The sequence below is a fragment of the Ambystoma mexicanum genome, chromosome 6p (assembly GCF_040938575.1).
Source record: "Ambystoma mexicanum isolate Mex_15411 chromosome 6p, UKY_AmexF1_1, whole genome shotgun sequence".
NCBI lineage: Eukaryota > Metazoa > Chordata > Amphibia > Caudata > Ambystomatidae > Ambystoma > Ambystoma mexicanum.
Genome location: NC_090935.1, coordinates 1,471,827,735 through 1,471,847,105, shown reverse-complemented (window position 1 = coordinate 1,471,847,105; position 19,371 = coordinate 1,471,827,735). Strand labels below are relative to the sequence as shown.

Sequence of the window (19,371 nt, the reverse complement as noted above, 5' to 3'; positions counted from 1 at the left end):
GCCAAGACCATCATCCCGCCTCCAAGGATACATGGTGGATGGAATCTACCTGCAGGCGAGCCTGCCCAGATGACGTCCAGAAGGTTTGGAATGCACCACACCTGTTATATACGTTTTGTTAATTGTTGTACAAACATCTCCAAGTTGGGGAGGAATGTGGTGTCATGTGCCAGGATACTTGCGGGTCACGTGACATCCGGAAAATAAAGGAATCACCGGAACTGCCGTTAGAACGGCAGTCCAGGTTTATGCACTGCAACGAGTGGCCGAGTGTTTATTTGCGCGCAGCGACACACAGCGCACACGGCCTTTGACAGGCTTACACTTGAAGTCGGGCCCTCAGCCATCAATATGCCTGACATCACACTTGGTAACCAACCAGAACACATTTAAGGCCAAAAGGAGGGATGGCTACAGTGACATCACACACTTAAGGGAGACTTCAATTCACTGTCGTGTATGTCTGTTTATTTTGACACATCTGTGAACCGGTTCAATTTTTTAAATCTTATTTGAATGCCCCATTCAGACACATAGGGCTGGTTTTCCGTCATGTGCATAAAGGAAAGATATGCCTGGTTTTCAAAGGGCACTAGAATCTGTGCACCACAGATTCACACATTCGGATGCCCTTCCCCCAATCCCAGAGTGCAACTACGCAACGCTGGGCGCTGAATGGGGCTTTTCCAGGCATTTAAATAGTGCAACCCCAATCCGAAACGGCATGCACTTTCAAATGTGCGGAAAAAACAAAATCGCAGGTGTGGGTGGTGTGGGATGAGGGCAGTAGACCGAGGGGTCCTATTTGACCATTGTCTGCATCTTTTCAAAGGCCACTTCTGTCCTTCTTCCATTTCTGATCCTCAGACACGCAAAGGTATCTATTGTACACCTATATTTATCAACCGGGACATTAATTCATAATTGATTCCTTGGACGTATGTGGAAATCAAGACACTTGGCCTCATTACGAGGTTGGAGGTAACCATGGAGCTATTAGCTCCATGGTTGCCTCCAAATCCATACCGACTCCTCCCTGGTGAATGGAGGTATTACCGCCCCATTCCAAGGTTGGAGGGGGTGGTAATTCCCCATTCACCAGGGCCCTTAGGGCTCAATGGGAATGGGAAGGCGGTAATAACGATATTACCTCCAAAGTCCTTTTGCGGGTCCCGTCCTTAACGCCTGGTAAAACCAGGTGTTAAGGGAGGACCCGCAAAGGGACCTCAGAATACGGAGGTAAGGGATTACCGGCACCGGCACCCTTACCGGTGTCGGTAATCCCTTACCTCCAACCTCTTAATTGTAAAGTGTTAACTATTTGAAATATTAATGTGCTTTTGATGCACCAGCTGGGCCTGTATTTTGAAAACATCTCAAGTGAAATCTTTACTATCCTTCTTAACACCTCTCTAGCAGGTAATGACGTTTTAGGTATGTGCATGCTATTGGGTGCACAGACCTTAGCAACCATCCCCAAACTGAGGGGAGAGCCAGCCAGCTCTTGCATGATAGATGTGTCGGGGACACTATTGTGACATCAAACGCTCACTCATAGCAAGGTTTACAAGGTAATTTCAGGGAGCTTTCTCAAAATGGAAATACTTGCATAGGGTCGGTGCTGCAAGTGAGGACTGGAATAGGGAGCCGTGGCAATCAGGATGTGTCTGGAGGGAAAGCAGGTGTGGCGAGCTCACCTGGACAAGAGAGGACACACATTTCCAAGCTGTGAGGTAAACAACGAGCATTGCATTATCGCTACTCAGGAGCACACGTTTAATTGCTGGTAGATAGACACATCCTAATCTGAGAAATCTCCCCTCCGGACAACCTTCGGAAGAGCACACTACCTTTGGGCAAACTGCAGCCAAACAACTATGCCCACAACATCCTTTAATAATGAATAGGTTTAGCCCAACATACACAGTCCCAGCAGTTCGCCTTTCAGCACACAGTGTAAATCAGCTGTCTGCAACCCTAGTGTGCTGGGACTACGACCCCCATGAACCTCCGCCACAGGCGGTGCTGGTTAGGGCTGATGAGAGCGTTAGTTCAAAACATCTGAAAAGCCAAAGATTGCAGACCCCTACTGCAGATAACCCCCTGAAAAGAAGTGTGGATATATGGCAGGCTCCTTTAGCAAAGACTCTCCAGGTCACCAATCAAGACAACTAATTGGCCTGTCACCCATCTACATATAATAGATCATCATACCTCAATTCACATGTGTCCAAAACATACCATCAGTTTGTATGCTCCTTTCAACCTCTTTCCAATGTGCCTGGGTCTAATTCTAATACAACTGAATACATCTTTTCTTCCTAGATATTTTTGAATTGATACTCTTGAGGGAGGTATCAAATTGTATATTTTTTCTTGCACTTTCTCATTGTCGTATACATGCTTGTACAAACTCTATGCACAGTTAATGCATTCTATATGTCTCATTAATAGAGACCACTGTTCAATATAAAAGTCTCTGCGGCACACAGCTACCTTTATCTACTTGACATGAACTGAAAGTTCCACCTTTTCTCTCCAAGTGTGCCTGTTTCTCTGACTTTCTTGAATTGTGCCCCCTGTCCTGACATCCATTTTGTTATAGACCTCCCATTCTCTTGGTTGCAACCCTTTTAGCTCTCTGTGGCTCTTCTTTTTTGTATTACCTTGCCTCAGGCGGTTTGTAATGCTTTCTATACACGCCTTTCTCTTTCCACTTAAGTGTCTCTGCCCCAACATAAGTAAAGTAAGATGTATATGTGTATATATATATATATATATATATATATAGCTCTGCTGCTGAGAAGTTTTGTAACAGTTTCAGGGAATTTTGCACAGGTGCTGAGACATTTTGGAAAGACATTTCGACTTACTGACCAGAGCAACAATGATATTTGCGGTGACTGACAAGCTCAAAGTTGACATTTGCAAACTGGTCAGAACCTGGCCAGCAGAGGTCCATGTAGGTAATGATCTCCTAGATCTCCCTTACCACCTGATCCTGCCTCCAATGTAATCCCCAATTGACTCTTTTTTCTCATTTGATCTTTCCTCGTATCGTTATTTCTCTCGTCATCCAGAGAGATGTGGCCTCCTGACTTGGCTACATTGCAAACTGTGAAACCTCAACACCCTAGCGCAAATCCTAGCTCCCCAAATGTTGTGCTTCGGTGCAACCCACTACTTCTGTGTGCACTTGTTGCCGAAAATGCCCACATTTCGGTCACCCAGAAGTGACGCAGTTTAGCTAATACTCACTCGTACATGGTTCATTAGAATACTTGTCTTGCCTTCAAAGATAACATTGACTAATGGTATAGTGCAGACTACCAACTGAACTGAATCCTGAACCCAAAATGAAAAAGCCACTTATGAGCCATGGTCCTCAGCTCACAGAAAAGTGAAATAAATAATATACTAGTGAGTACAACAGTGTCCTGCACATCTGTGTACCATTATAAATGATTACTAGATATATTTGCACCATTAGACATTGATTTCTAGAGTCATTCAATAGGAAGAAGATCTGGTCTAGTGACTCAATTGCTGGCTTGGGACTTCGTCAGATCCTGGTTTCTGTCATTGGGTTTCCCAGGGACTCCACACACTGCATTCTTCTATACACAGCAACTCATGTTTGAGATGCTCCTGCTACAACCAATGTGTCAGCACTTGGAAAGGAAAGATGGAAACGTGGGAGTGATTTGAAGATGTACACACACACTGGCCCTCATTACAACCCGGCGCTAAACCATGGCGCTATTAGCACCATGGTTGGTGGCGGTGTTGTAACAAGTCCGCCATGGTGAAATGGGGAAATACCGCCCCATTCCAAGGTTGGCGGGGCAGTATTTCCCCATTTCACCATGGCCCTTCCCCATTCCCATTTTCGCCCCATAGGGCTCAATGGGACTGGGGAAGGCGCTAAGTATGGTACCGCAAATTGCAGTACCGTAATTAGCACCGAGGTCCCTTTGCGGCACCCTACTTTAACGGCTGGTAAAACCAACCATTAAGGTCGGGTCCCGCAAAGGGACCTCGTAATCAGGCGTTAAGGGTTTAACGGCACCGACACCTTTTACGGCACCGTTAAACCCTTAACGCCAGGGTCGTAATGACCCCCACTGTGTAAAGCTCCCTTGTTAACTGCTTGAGCCCATACCAGAAGGGGATGTAATGTGCCACATGATTGCGCGACGGGTACGTTGAGCCGTTGCACGTTGTAATAAAGGTGGTGTTCCCACACCTGCGCAAGCAGAGTGTGCCCAGAGCCCAACGGCAGCAGACCTGTGTCCACATAGTCTTTTAAGGCGGGCGGGTCTCCTCGGAACTCCGGGTCTGCAGAACCAACTATTAACATTGGCAACAAGGACACCTTGGCAGGAGGGAAGATTTCGGTCCCCACCCCAACGGCAGCGTTCTTTCCTCTCAGTGCCTACCAGTCAACTGATTGCGGTAAGATTCTGACCACCATTTTGATTATTCCACTGGCAGCGTCTCACATTTGGAGTGCTTGTGCGCCCAGGAGACGTTTTTGGAACTCACGGTGCAGCACCCTGCTGTGTGCACAGCACATGGAAGGCTTGGGGGGCCCAATCTTCAAAAGAAAAACGAAAGAACAAAGGGAAAGAAAGCGGGACATTGGAAAGTAGTATGCAAAGTGTGTGTGAAGACCAGGAGGGTGGCAACAAGAGAACAAAGGAAGGAGCCCACGGGGTCTGGAAGTGTTTGGGAGTACAGAAGAAAGAATTCCTACCTCCCAGGTGGTGCTCAGTGACACTCCGAGTTGCGTCCTCTGCCTGCCCAGAGGTGCTCGTGCGCTCTGTCACATGGGAGGTGCGGCCGCAGGTTTACGGAAGTGCCTGTGCGCTCAGACATGTGTGGACTCAAAGGAAACAGGCAGCCATGATTCAGAACCAAGGTGATGTGCAGGAGGACGATCAGGGGCCGACAGGAGGTGCTGTTTGTAAAAGAGAGGGACCTCACCAGCAAGGCTCTCTGGCTCCATGCCAGAGATCGACACGACAGGCACACCATCAAGCCTGGGGCCCAAATGGAACCTCTGGATCGAGAGGCTAGACATGTTTTTTAGAGCCACAGGGGTGACGGATGAGGATGCGAAAGTGTCCACGCTCATATACTTGGCTGAATCAGAGGTACACAACATTTTTAAAACCCTAACTCCAGGGGACAACTGGTACCAAGCAGCCAACGATTGTTTGACAGAACATTTTATGCTGTTGGCGAATCAAGACTACGAGCGGTTCGTCATGTGTGCCGCCAAGCAGAAGGAAGATGAGTCCCCTGACAAGTTTTATGGACGTCTTAGACATCTTGCTGCGCATGTGCTTGGAAGAATGAAGATGTGATGTTCTGCAATCAGCTCATACAAGGTTGCCTACAATGCCAAGTACTGAGGGAGCCTGGGCTCACGCTTGCTCGCATCCTGGAGATGGGCAGGCCACATGAACTGGCGGAAGTAAGGGCTTCCAAAATGGATGCAGCAATCCGTTCACTCAAGCTGGAGGAGGTATGTGCAGTGTGTCGGCAGCAAGGAGCCACAGCGGCAAAGCCAAGGTGGGTTCCCAGAAGAGAGAGCAGTGAAATTCCCACACCCTGTCCAAAGTGTGGTTATGACCTCCCACATTCGGGTGAATGCCCGGCAAAGGGTAGGGTGTGCGGATGGTGTGGAGAAACTGGACTTTTCGCCAGAAGGTGCAAGGTCCCCACCCCAGTGGCGATCCCGAGAGGCCCGAGCAGGACGAATACCAATGTCTCGAGACAACAGTCTCGAGACAACAAAACATGGCAATGGTGGAACAATGGGGCGATTGTGAGGAGCACGACATAGCAGTGGAGGAAGAAGAGGAGGAGGAGGTATTCATCTCTAGCATAGGAGGGAAGAGACACTGGCCCTGGTGGATACGGGGGCATCAGTGTGTGTGATGGCGTTACAACACTACGAGACCCTGCCGGGCTCGCCACCGCTAGCAGCTGCGAAAGCCTAGATCTTCACATTCAGGTGCATGCAACCCATTCCGTTGAACGGCGTCTTCATAACAAAGGTGGAACATGACAGACATCCCATCAAGGCAAAAATCAGTATGGACACGCTGCTTAGCTGTGCGGCAGCTGAAGCATTAGGAATTGTGAATTTCGCATTTGGGGTGTACGCGGCAGACATTAATGAAGTCCTGGAGAAGTTCAAGGGCGTGTTTGTGGTTGTGAGGAAGATGACTGGAGAACCCATTAAGTTGCACATCAACGAATCGGTCCGCCCAGTGGCACTCAAGCACTGTCGGCTACCATTTCACCTAAGGGGACGGGTGGATCAGGAACTCATAAACCTGGTGAATCTAGACATTATTGAGAAAGTGGAAGTACCAACCCTGTGGGTGTCTCCCATAGTGGTGGCGCAGAAACCTAAACAACAGGAGTCAGTGCGAATCTGTGTCAACATGAAGCTCCCCAACCAGGCCATCAGGAGGGAGAGACACCTGGCACTGACGTTAGATGATGTGGTGGGGGAGGTACAAGGAGCCTGCGCGTTCGCCAATCTCGATCTGAGAACAGGGTATCACCAGCTGGTACTCCACCTGTACCAGTGCAAGGCCTCAGTTTTGGGTATCCACGGCAGGGGAGGTGTTTCAGAATATGATCTGTCGGGCCCTAGCAGGACTGGACGGAGTTATCAATTTAAGTGGCGACATACTGGTATTCACCACATCGGAGGCAGAGCACATGGAAAGATTAGAAAAGATGCTTCAGATAATTCAGCAGCTGGGACTCACCCTTCACAGGGAAAAGTGCAAATTCCTGTGAAAACGCATTGAGTTCTTTGGATTCATCTTTCATGAAGGTGGCATAGCGCTGGAGCTGTGCAAGGTACAAGACATTCAGGAGGCAAGGCCACCGAGGAATGCATTGGAAATCCAGAGCTTCCTCGGAATGGTCATGCAATATCGATAGCTCATTCTGAAACTTGCGACCATATCCGAGCTTCTCAGACTACTAACGAGAAAAGATACGGCATGGGAATGTACGCAGAAGGAACAGAAGGCATTTGAAACCATCAAGAAGGTACTTATGAAAAAAGTCCCCATGGTTTTCTTCAATCCAGAGAAGGAGTCAGAAATTGTGGTGGATGCCAGTTCGGTGGTCTTGGAGGCGATACTGACCCAGAGCGACTTGCAAGGGCAGGTGAAGCCCATGGTGTCCGCAAGTAAGGCCCTGTCCAGCACTGAACAACGCTACTCCCAAATCGAGAGGGAGGCTCTGGCAGTCCTGTGGGGGTGTCACCACTTCCGACTTTACATTCTGGGAAAGCCGGGAGAATTGTCACTGATCATAAACCACCGTTACCCATCATGGCAGTCTCATCCTCAAAACCAACCCCAAGAATTGAGCAGTGGATGCTCACACTGCTTGAATATGGGGTGAAGCTAGTGTACAGACCGAGGTTGCATAACCTGGCAGACTATCTATCACTGCACCCTCAGGAAGAGGAGGACACTGAGTGCGGCGAAGAAACTGAAGCTGAAGACCACGTCCATTTAGTAGTGGAGTCGGCCAAACCAGTTTCACTATCGGTCCAAGAAATCTTGGACACATCTGAATGGGATGAGTGTTTCAGCCTGGTCAAGACAGCCATGTCAAGTGGTGACTGGAAAAACATATTGACGGATCTCAACCGGAAAGTCCAGGCGGTTCAACTAGAGTTGGAACAGTTGTGGAGGATACGCCACGAGCTCACGAGCTGTCGATCACAGATGAAGGCCTCCTCCTGAGGGTAGTAGGATGGGGATCCCGGTGGTACTCATACGGAGAGTGATAGAGCTGGCACACAACGGACATCAGGGTTCGGCAAAGACTAAAGCGAGACTGCGCATGAAGGTATGGTTTCCTAATTTAGAGAAGAGCGTGGATGATTTTATCAGCGGGTGCGTATGGTGCCAGGCCGCAGCGCCAGCCAACCGACAACCACAAATTGAGTCCATGCCCCGGAGTGATGGACCGTGGGACACTGTACACATTGACTTTGGCTTCACGGGTTGTGAGTTGCATTTTCTGGTCATGATTGACAAGTGGTCCAAATACCCAGAGGTGGAGCTGGTAGAATCCACAACATTCGAGCAAGTGGCCCATGTGATGGAAAATATATTTGTGACCCACGGTTTTCCCCGGGCAATTTTCTCTGACAATGAACCCCCGTTCCAAGGGGAATGTTTCGCAGAATTCCTGTGGGAGTGCGGAATAGTACATCGGAAGATATCACCTGTCTGGCCGTGAGCAAACGGCGAGGCGGAGAGTTTTATGCGCACTCTAAACAAAATCTTCTGCATTGCTCAAGGACAAGGAAACTGCCTCAAAGGGACGCTATATCAGTTTTTGCAGGAGTACAGGTCTAAGCCGTATAGTGCCACAGGAGTCGCACCGACAGAGGCCCTCTTTCAAAGGTGTCTCCAAGGCTGGATTCCCAAGGTGGAAGGAAGAGTCCCAGGTGAAATCGACGACAAGAGAGTCTTTGAGGACAGGAGATGATGAAACGAAAGGGAAAACACGAGAAAGAACCTAAAACCACAAGACCTAGTTGTGGGTGACACAGTGTTAGTGAGAAACAGACATCCCGAAGGAAAGTTGTGCCTCACATACAAACCGTGTCCCATGGATGTTGTTCAGTTGATGGGGTCCATGGTCATGGCGCGGACAACAGAGGAACGGTGACACGAAAACTCAATTTTTTTCAGGAGGGTGGGGGAATGTAGCATGTTGTCAGGAGAGGTAAGACAGTATAAAAGGGGGTAGGTACCCAAGTCGGGAAAGCAGGAGGCCTACCCCTTTTGATGACTATGTAATGTCAGAGTAAGCAATCTATGGGACAAGCAACGTGGGGGGCTATGCCATTGTGTTGAAATGCAAAACACCCAGTTTAATTTACTGTTCATCCAATGTTGCAGCCATGTTTTGTTATGCCATTTTTCTGCCCATGTTGGGTTATGTGTTTATGTGTTATTTCACAACTGACCAACTGGTGCTCAGTTTGTTCCCTGTAAAAAGGAAGAAATGTAATGTGTCACATGATTGCGTGACAGCTACGTTGAGCCGTCGCAACTTATAATAAAGGTGGTGTTAGTGCGCCCGGAGCCCAACGGCAGCAGACCCGTGTTAGGGTAGTCTCTTATGGCGGGTGGGTCTCCCCGGGACCCCGTGGCTGCAGATACCAACTATTAACAGGGGATAAAGTTAGTAAGAATGAGCAGCAGCTGCTGCATAAATAATTCAACAAAGGCATTGAAAAGTATCTCAAGCGGCAGAGGCTAGCAGGGAAGTCTAGGCGCATAAACTCACCTTAGGGCCTGATCATGAGATCCAAACTCGTTTGCCGTTACCACATGCAGTAATTACCAGTTGCCCCACTATGATTGCATGCTTGCAAGTCATGCAGACTATTTATTGCCCATTTTGGAGTCCCAGGCGACTTAATGGGGGACCGGCAATTGGCCCATGCGGTAATACCACACCTGGTAATTGCCACACCCTTGTGTGGCGGTAAAATCCGCTACACAAAACCAGCTGGAAAAACGAGTTTCCAAAATGAAATTTTGGCAGAGTGGTAAAACACCCGGAAATGGCAATTTAGTCGCTGGCAAGTGCATGACATAGCAGGGAAGTCGCCAGGGCTTGTGGGTGACAGTAGGTTAAAAAGAGAGTTCTACAAAATAAGCAGGAAGCCGGAGTAGCCCTGGATTCCAATCGAAGCAGCAGCAAGAGAATCCCAGGTGCAAGGCGTCGATCAGGAATCCAGTTTGCTTTTACAGTGACCGAGTTGCCGTAATCCTACTAACGGCGGCCCCAAACAAGGTAGGAGCCGTGTTTTCTTTGTGCTGTCGAGTCTACTGGGGAGTCTGCCAGAGTCAAACATTTCCGTAGGCGGAGTTCTGCCTCCGGATATGGAATGCACGAGTCGTGCATCATCGAAGTGGCGGAGCTATCAAGGGGCTGTTGACGAAGGTAACTGTTGAGGGACGGCCTTCCAATCTCTGACAAAATGTTCTGTCTAATGCACATTTGCGCCGCTTGGTTAGGTCTGCGATACATCGAATGCCTCAAAAATGATTGCACATGAGCCATAGTCTTGTTTTTTGTTTCATTTAGAAACTGCAAACTCCCATTCTCCCTTCCTGCCCAGTGCAATGTGAAGTCACAAATGTTATGTGCACATAGAAAGATAATTAATTTAAAATAATAAAAATAAATACCCTGGTCTGTCCTATAACATGTACCTTCAGATCAGGAACCATAAGACATTGGGCGCTTGAAGCCATACATGATATGTTAGTTCTTCATACACTGGACATGCATCAACAGACCCGACCAAGCCGGATGTGTGACTTTAAGGAGTTTATATAGTTTATAAAGGGTTTATTAGGGCGTGTTTACAAATTGAGGCCAAAACAAATTGAAATTGCTTTGGTCTGTATTAAACTAAAGTTGTCAGGATTGTTATTCTCCAGGAACTGGGTTCGGGTCAGCTTCACAAAAGAGAGTGTCCTTCAAGGAATTAAAAAGGTTCCATACAAAATGTTCTGCCAGTTCTCTGCATGCTGACGACCGGGTCTCTCCCAGAACACTAACCCAATAACCATTAAGCTTATAGTCTTGGCTTACAATGCTGTTTGTATTTTGTGTTTTTATTAGTTTCTATAAAGGTTTTTGCCAAACCTCCAAACAAAAATTCAATCAAGGTACAAATAATGTAATGTAAATGGTCATGTATAGTGCCCGTCTGCAACATTGGTGGTTTCGCTGCACTTGACCCTGTAAGAAAAAAAGGGGGCGGGGTTCATTAGTGGGACAGTGGGAATGGCAGATGCAAAACCTGTGGTGTTGATGGGTGCAGGTTGGGAGTACCGGGTTCATGAGTGTCTGTCTGCTTTCCATGGGTGTGGCAGATAATCTTGGTAGCATGTTATCTATAGGTAAGAGCCCAAGATCAGATAGACTACAGCGCTTTGAGTCTGGTTAGCCGCTGATGTGGGAGAGTGCGACAGGGCTAAAGAGAAGCACTTTGTCGTGGCTCGGTTACTGTTAATGTGGTAACAGCTAGGCCTGTGGTGGCCAACTGTGGGGTGTTTGTGTATGTAGTGTAAAGCGGTAGGAGATCTTGGAGGGGAGACAGTCAGGAGAATGGAGGAGTAGAGCTTACAAGTCAAAACAACCTGCAACCCTGAACTCCCACCACTCATTGAATACAGGTCCTATTTCACTAGCTCACACTGCCCCTGTCAATCCGCCTCTCTCTTTCTCGCTCTCTCACATCGATACATTGTACACCATGTGCAACAAACCAGGCATCTGCGAGTTGGCAGATGAGAGGGAACGGCCAGTCTGTAAATTCAAGTCAATGACCATATGCCACTGCTAAGAATTATGGGAAGCAAGAACCTTTTGTTTAGAGAAAGGGCTACTTGAAATTTGGGGCCGCCGTCACCTAATTTGCCTTGCTTAGCATGCTGATTGGCAGGCTGAGAAATGCCTCAAAGCTCGCTCTACCATGCTCAGGTGCTGTGGTCAGTGGCCTGCTGGGAATTCTGCCCGTCAGGGCAGGGCCTGTCTTGGTCAGGACAAGAAGGTGTTAGTCAGGCATTGATTGGGGGCAATGACCAGAATACTTGCTCATTTCACCCAGAGGTCTACCCTGCTGTCTCCCCCACACCCTAAACTCTTCCCACACAGTCCTAAATGAAATCCCCCTCCACTACCACCAACAGACCCAAACTGACCAGGCACCATGTGTTTGGCATCATACTGATGCTGCAACCATGCAAGGGATTCTTCAGGATCAAGCACGGAGAAGTAAAGATATTGGGCAAGTATGAATTCCTCAAAATGCGCAGCACCTTGGACTAAACAAGCATTGGCAAGCCAACGATTTTGGCTTGTGTATACTAATAGGCATTTGCCAGGAACCGATTTTAGAGGCCCAGGTTAATTGCACCATTTTGCAGCTGCTACCATCGAAAGCCAGTTAATACCACTAGGACACTGACTGGCAAGTGCCTCTTCCAAGCCTACACAAAAGCCCAAACTGTTGGCATTGCCAATGCTTGTTGATGGTTGAGGCGGGTACACTTGTGCATGCTTAATGGATACATGCATGCATGTACACGTGCTATTGAAGATGGGTCCATTTCGTTTCGTTTTTCATTTTTCTTAATGAATGAATTGTGGTATAATTAAAGGTATTTTTGGAGGCGTCACTTCCTGCTTTGACACTGCTGGTGTTAATAGCTTCATGTGGAATTATGGGTGTGAAAGATCAAGTAACGTCATGCCCAGTGCTATCATTGAATACACTCATTCCTTGAAAACCTGAGAGGTCAGCACATTACACTTGTAAACAAACATGGCTGATGCATTCTAATACCGTGGGGCTTGGGGTAAGAAGAAAACATAAGGTTCTATGGGTTCTATCACAAGCTTGGTGGCATTTCCAGCCGTAAATCCGCCGGGATACTGCCAACGCAAATAGTGTTACCGCAACTCGGTCCGGCGCTATTAGCGTCAGATCCCGAGTTGCGGTAAGACTGTAAGTCCCCGTTTTTTAAAGTCCATAGGACTCTATGGGGCATACTGGGCGCTATTACCACAGCACAATTTGCTAATTTACTTTCACTAGTGTGAAACACAGCCTGGGACTAGTGGAGCATTGGTACATTTTGCAGGCAGGGCCCATAATATGGGAGACATTGTGAAACACAGCCAGGGACTAGTGGAGCATTGGTACATTTTGCAGGCAGGGCCCATAATATGGGAGACATTGTGAAACACAGCCTGGGACTAGTGGAGCATTGGTACATTTTGCAAGTAGGAACCCTAATATGGGAATCCTTCACTGGAATGACAGGTGGCCTTAGACTAGTGGTGCATTTTGCAGGTAGGACCCCTAATATTGGAAACTTTCACTGGTGCCAGGGATAAGCAAGGAATGCATAGTTACAATAATCAATACTTAAAATAACACTGTGTCGGAAGCTGCTGCAAGTAGTACGTAGAACTAGCAATGCAGCTTGATGCGTTTGTGGGTGCTTTTCTCTGAGCTCTAACCTGAGGGATAAAGCCGCTGCAGCTCTGGGAGTGGGAACTTGTGCTGAAGCAACCCGCCCGCCTGTCTGAAAGCCCGCCCGATTACCTTGCCGGGCCGCCTCGCCCATCCTGCTGTGGAAGCCTGCTGTGGAAGCCTGACCAGTGTGGTAGCGTGGCAGAGGTTAGATGGAGTGGGAGCAGTGGTTTGTTAAACTTCCAGTCTGACTTTGACCGGACGTCAAGTGGGCGAAGCAGAGACTCAGCATGTGCTGGGTGGCTTGCGAACGTGGAGTCTGGAGAGACAAGTGTTTCCTAATCTCTGTGTCGCGCTGTGAGTGTATTTAGCACCCTGCGGAACACGGGTGACTGAGAATAGGGAACAGGTTTTTTTTATTTTTATTTACTGCAACGGCTATGGCTACGGCCATGGCTGATATATTGGCAGCTAGTACTAGTAGCTAATGCCTACATCTGCACGTGACTGGTCCATAACTCTCCATATATATGTGCCATATATTTGTATTTGCATATACTACTGGCACATATCTGCATTATATAAACCTGCATTGAGTGTTTTTTGCATTTATTTGGTGGCAAGGTGTGTCATTGCGAGGCTTTGAGGTTTTGAGGTTGAGGTTGTAAGAAGGTGACCAAGCCTGACCATTGAAAAACCAGTAGGAAAAACAGTAGGAAAACTAGCCAGTTGGTGTCATAGAGCTTGGGGGGCTGTGGTGATGTGGTGACAGTAATAATATTTTGTTACTTGTTATCCACTTTTAGCAGCATCCAGCATTCAGCCCTCAATATTTCATGCCACTTCTGTACAGGCATAGCACGGGTATGGAGGTGGTTGCCTAGTTGTGGTTGGTGCTGTGGCCAGATTGCTTTCAGATTGACTGGTGCTTTGGATGGCGACAGACCCCCCAGGATTAATAGTGACTGACATGGTGGAAAAACTCTGGGCCCGGAAGGCAGCAAAAAAAGGAGGTGCCACAATAAATCAATTGGGCACAAAAGTTGCTCAGGCCTGTAATGCTTCAGGTCAGACCACGATCAATTGGGTAGTCCGAAGCCAGATGGCTATGAGGGTGTCCTCAGGGATCGGGGGTCTGAATGAAGTGGAAAACAGGGAGGTGTCAGTAAACAGGGTGGTTGAAACAGAGTGGGTGACGAATAACGATGCTGAGGTGGCCACTGCGACCAAGGTGGTTAGTCCTGCGAGTAGCCTGGTCGCTGACACTGTTTTTACGGTGGCCGCTGGTGGTAAGCTGACACTGATGACTCCTCAGTGTCGAGAGGCAGGTGAGAGGGAGGAGACTGTATGGCGATGGCCTCAAATCAAGTGTCAGCACCCTTGGATGCTCTCACTTATGAAAGACCTATTTGGACGTCTAACCCACGGAATATCTCTGGGCACGATCTAGGCACTGGATCTGTTTGTGAAGGGCATTCAGTTATATCGACTTTGTCACCCCCACCCATTGCGTTAAATGATAAAACCTCTGATGTTGCTCATGATCTTGTAGCTGTGGCTGAACCCTCGTCTAGACCAATTTTGGAGGTTCCATGAGCGCTCAATTGATTGATATTATACTGAGAACTGTTTACCAAGAAATAGAGAATTGCAAGACAGGGAGGCATGCGTAGCTGGCGAAGAAGTCCTGGATGAACCAGAAACCATCTATATGGGTGCACAAGGTGAGAACCTGGAGAGCACATTACTCAGGACATGGGATTGCCCACCACACAGGGCGGTCCGGTGGGCCGCTCTGGCCAAGACTTCAGTGGTGGGAGCAATTTCATTAGAGAACTCCCATGTATTCCAGCGATAACTAAAAAAGTGAGTTGTTAACCAACTAACATGCCAACAGAGTGAACCTGGGGTTTCTACACTGGTATATACTGATCTTTTGGGCTTAAGCCTGTTATCTGATTGCAAACCAGCTGATGGGCCCAGTGCAAGTATAAATACAGACCATATTCTATATTTTGCCACACACCTTGACAGGCTCTCGACAGCCTTTATGGAATTGAAGGATGCCCTTAGAGTGTTGACGGACAGGTGCGACAAGGATGCAGTGAAAATCGATGCCTGTTTGGGGGTAATCAGCCTGTTGGCTAAGTCTGTGTCCAGTCTGGTGGCAAGGGACGTTGATAAGAGTATAGTTATGTATGCGCAGTCAGAACCTGAGGTAATCTGTATCCCTGTGCCGAAAGTTGCTAAAGAAAATTTGCCACCTCTTTAGGCAAAGCCTGTGGCAAGCCCTAGGGTAGGGGTGATGGGGGCTGCTAAATTTGTGAGGGAAAAGATGTTGAACAGACAAACAATGTTCTCTATGCAGCCTGAAAGCGAGGTTGAGTGTAACACCAGGATGCCCATTTCCCATCCCACTATTAAGGCTGACAATGGAAAGCGGGGCAGTATGTATGAATGTAATCTGGACGACTTTGGAAATAACACTGGGAACGGACAAAGGATCACCTCCACACAGCACAAAAGTGAGGCTGGGCCTAATACTAGCATGCCCTGCCCTTCACTTACTTCCATGGCTGACAACGGAAAATGGGACAGTGCGCATGGATTTAGTCTGGGAGACCATGGTAATAACAGTCGGAGCACTGATGTCACTCATGGAATTCCATGTGTTGACATGAATGAGGGGTCTCCTAAGGTCAATCATTTGAGTGGTTGGTGTAATACAAACCTAATCTGTTGTTTCAAAGGACTAACGCATGGAAATAAAAATGCCTATAAAAGAGCCTTAGCAAAGGGCTTATTGGAGGTGCTGGGGGTGAATGAACTGTTTCCCACAGTGCGCATTCTCTCTGATTGCATGTTTGTCAATGCACATTTACGCTTCTGTATCCTAAATTGTAGGGATGCACTAGCTAGAAGGGGGATAGAGGTATTTGAGGCCACCATGCCTGATATTTGCCATCTGCATGATTCAAGGTATTATTGGCATGAGGAAGGGAAAGGAGAGGATGGCTCTTCGACACCCGCACAGGTCTTTGTCGGGAAATCCGGCCCAGGTGCTAGTATTGATCTTTCCATCGATCCCAATCGTCTTATTATTGATTTGATAAGAACAGATTTGGAGCAGAGTTTGAGGCAGGCCATCCCAAAGAACTTTGAGGTCTCCAAGTGGGCAAGGGAGAAGGTGAATGCATTCCCTATACTGGTTCCACCCTCAATACAGATTTAGTGTGGTGTGACGGCAGAGACTGAGAATTGGCTCGACCCATCAGGGGGGCAAGTGAGTGGTGGAGTGTTAAATATTGTGTCTGATCGGTCCCATGTTACCCAGTCTGCTAATCCCTTGGTGGTTATCTCATGGAATGTGGCCGGTATTACATCTAGATTGGGCTGCCCAGAGACCAGGTCATTTCTTGAGAAGGCGGATATTGTCCTAGTACAGGAGACCTGGGCAGTAGAGGATGTCCCTGTGGATGGTTTTGTGACATATTCTCAAGCTCTGAAGTATATTCCCCCTGCTCCTCCTCACCTGGTTCTTCGGTGGAGCTATGCTGGCTCTCCATCTTCTTCTTTCTACGTTACTTCTTTGGTTCCCCTCATTTCCTTTCCTTCTTTCGTTCAAAGAGGTAAGGATGTGCTCCCCCGGAGGCCACCTTGACTGGGTAAGGGAGATGCAGACAAGGGGGACCCCAGGGAGCACGCCCCTTTCAGGGAAAAAGCCTTGTGGCACAAAAAACCCTGATTGTTGATCAGGAATCCACTGGATGGAATTCAAGCTGCTTGAGTGATTGGTGAGATGCTCTGTATACGAATTCCTGGGTATACTTCCTTAATTCCTTTGCAGGAGAAAGTGCCAGCTTCCAAGTGGTGTGTTATTCCTTCAGAACCACATAGAAGAATAAGAGATAAGGAAGTCGTCAGGAATCCAGATAAGGAAGCCGTAAGAAATGCAAGGTACAGAAAGAACACTCCTGTACCCCAAAAAGACTCCCACAAGATCCGGAGGTATTGGGGACCAATTAAATCGGGAAAAGGAGAATTGCGCGGCAGCAGGGAAGCCGTGTAGCCACAGAGATGACACACGGGAGAGTGGCGTGGAAACAGGAGCACTCCAGAGAAACAGAGAGCGCACAGTAGGGAGCAAGCAGAGTGACAGGCATTCGGTAAGAGCACAGAATACAAGGAGAGAGTGAGAACCAGGGCAATAGGTAGGCAAATTGAGGAAAGAGCAAGAAGGTAACACCTAGCATCTTACCCAGAGGAAAAGTAGGGTTGCAACGTGCCAGACTGCAAACCAAGAACAACTAAGTAGCTGGCGGTGGCCATCTTGGAAAACACTAGACCGGTACTAGAGAAAACGTGTACCGCATGATGGCACGCTAGTGAAGCCGCCATTGATGCCAGCATTTCCAAGAACGAAGCATTACACATATTGCATAGCGCTCGGAAGAATCCTAGGGGGCACTGCTATGCAGGTTTGTGTATTTTGGTCAATACCCACTTACTTAATGAACTGTTTACTCTAGGCTCTTCTCATCCATTTTTGCAGGTGGTTAGAATCTGCATGATGCGTGGTAATGATGTGTTGGTGGTCAATTTTTATAAGAGTCCCCATTCACAGTTCGCCAGGGGCTGTCTCTTGTTGTTATCACCTCGTGTCGCTCAACAATCGATTACCTCTGTGTCCCAGTAAAATTCTGGGACCATGTTATCAAGTTCAGTGTGCTGGCCAACATTTGTAGTGATCATTTTCCCATCTGGCGTGAGCTCAAAACACAGGATAATCAAGCACTGCCGGGTCAGTTTTACCAGCCGGTGGTGGCCCCGAATTGCCAAAAGTTTAGATTAAAATGGCAGTTAGCAGACAGAGAGAGGTTGCAGAGGGACATTGGGCCTCATTACGAGGTTGGCGGTAAGGGGTTAACGGCAACGGTAAGGGTGCCGTTGCCGTTAACCCCTTACTGCCGCATTACGAGGTCCTTTAGCTGGAGCCGCTAAAGGATCAGGAAGCTAATAACGGGCCCACTATTTGCGGGCCCGTTATTAGCTCCTTCCCCATTCCCATTTAGCCCTGTGGGGGCTCGAATGGGAATGGGGAATGGTTTTCAGAATGGGGACTTACCGGGTCCTCCAAGGTTGGAATGACCCGGTAAGTCCCCATACTGAGAACCCGGTAGGCGGTATGGGGTAGCCATGGCGCTAATAGCACCATGGCTACCTCCATACTCGTAATGAGGCCCATTGTCAGTAACTGGCGGGGGTTGGATAAATTGTTTTCAGGCAGTTCAAATCAGAATTAATAACTAATTGTGTATCACTGCTGTCTAATCTATCTGCTTCACTTATTCAGAAGGCTAGCAAAAGCAAAAAAATTGGTAAAGAGGCAGCCGGGTTGGTTTAACTCAGATTGTTCGAAATCCAAGAGTATTTTGCTTGAAACCCTGAAGAGGTATAGTTGGTACTCTGTTTTCCAAAGGGCTATCGCCATCAGGAAGACTGAAATCGAAGCTGAGTCTTGGGAGGTCTGGGTCAATTCTTCTGTCACTAATGACCACAAGCATTTTTGGGACATAGTGAACAGTGGGCCTTTCTACAAATGTAAGTCAAGAGGTGCTGATGTCATGGTTTCTGATTAGGTCTGGGTGGTTAATGTTTCTGTCTGTTTAGTATGGGTGAAGCGGTCGAGGCCATTGAACGACCGATGGCCTCGGATCCCCAGCAGTTGCCATACCCAGTGAATGGAAACAAGTAGGAGAAATTGCTTCAGCCATAAAATGTCAAAAAAGAAATAGGGCTCCAGGCCCTGATAATGTTCCGGCAGACCTGTTCCTATCAGAACCAGACCTCTGGGCCTCGATTTTGACTATTCATTTTAACGCTATCTGTGCAGGGGGTGTGCACCCTTTCTCCTGGTCGCGTGCAGTAATTCAGCCAACATATAAGAAGGGTCCGAGGGCGCTAGCAGCATCATATAGACCTATTTTCCTTTAGACTTCGTGTTTAAGATCATTGGGAGGGTTCCCCTGGGAAGATTGCAGTCTCGGGTGGAATGTAACAGTATTCTTTCCCCCATTCAGTTGGGGTTTAGACCAGGTCTAGGAACAGCGGAGCAGTCCCTGAACCTCTATCTGGTGGTGGCGGCTCACTGTTTGTATATTAAGGACAAACCCATCTTCTTTGCTTTCATGGATTTGAGCACCGCCTTTGTCAAGGTCAATCGGAACAAGTTGTGGTGTGTGCTTAGATCCATGATTTTTTCAGGTGCTCTGGTGGATCTTTTAGAGAGACTGCATTAATCCACTGTGGTG

General features: G+C 47.9%; 1 protein-coding gene across 1 annotated transcript in view; it reads left to right on the top strand.

Moving 5' to 3' along the window:
- The first annotated feature begins 1,582 nt into the window (after positions 1 to 1,582).
- NUP54 (nucleoporin 54) overlaps positions 1,583 to 19,371 on the top strand; it is a 768,463-nt gene continuing 750,674 nt past the window's right edge. The window contains exon 1 of the mRNA XM_069626313.1: positions 1,583 to 1,733. The gene's annotated coding sequence lies outside the window, so the exon portion shown is untranslated. The remainder of the gene's footprint in view (positions 1,734 to 19,371) is intronic.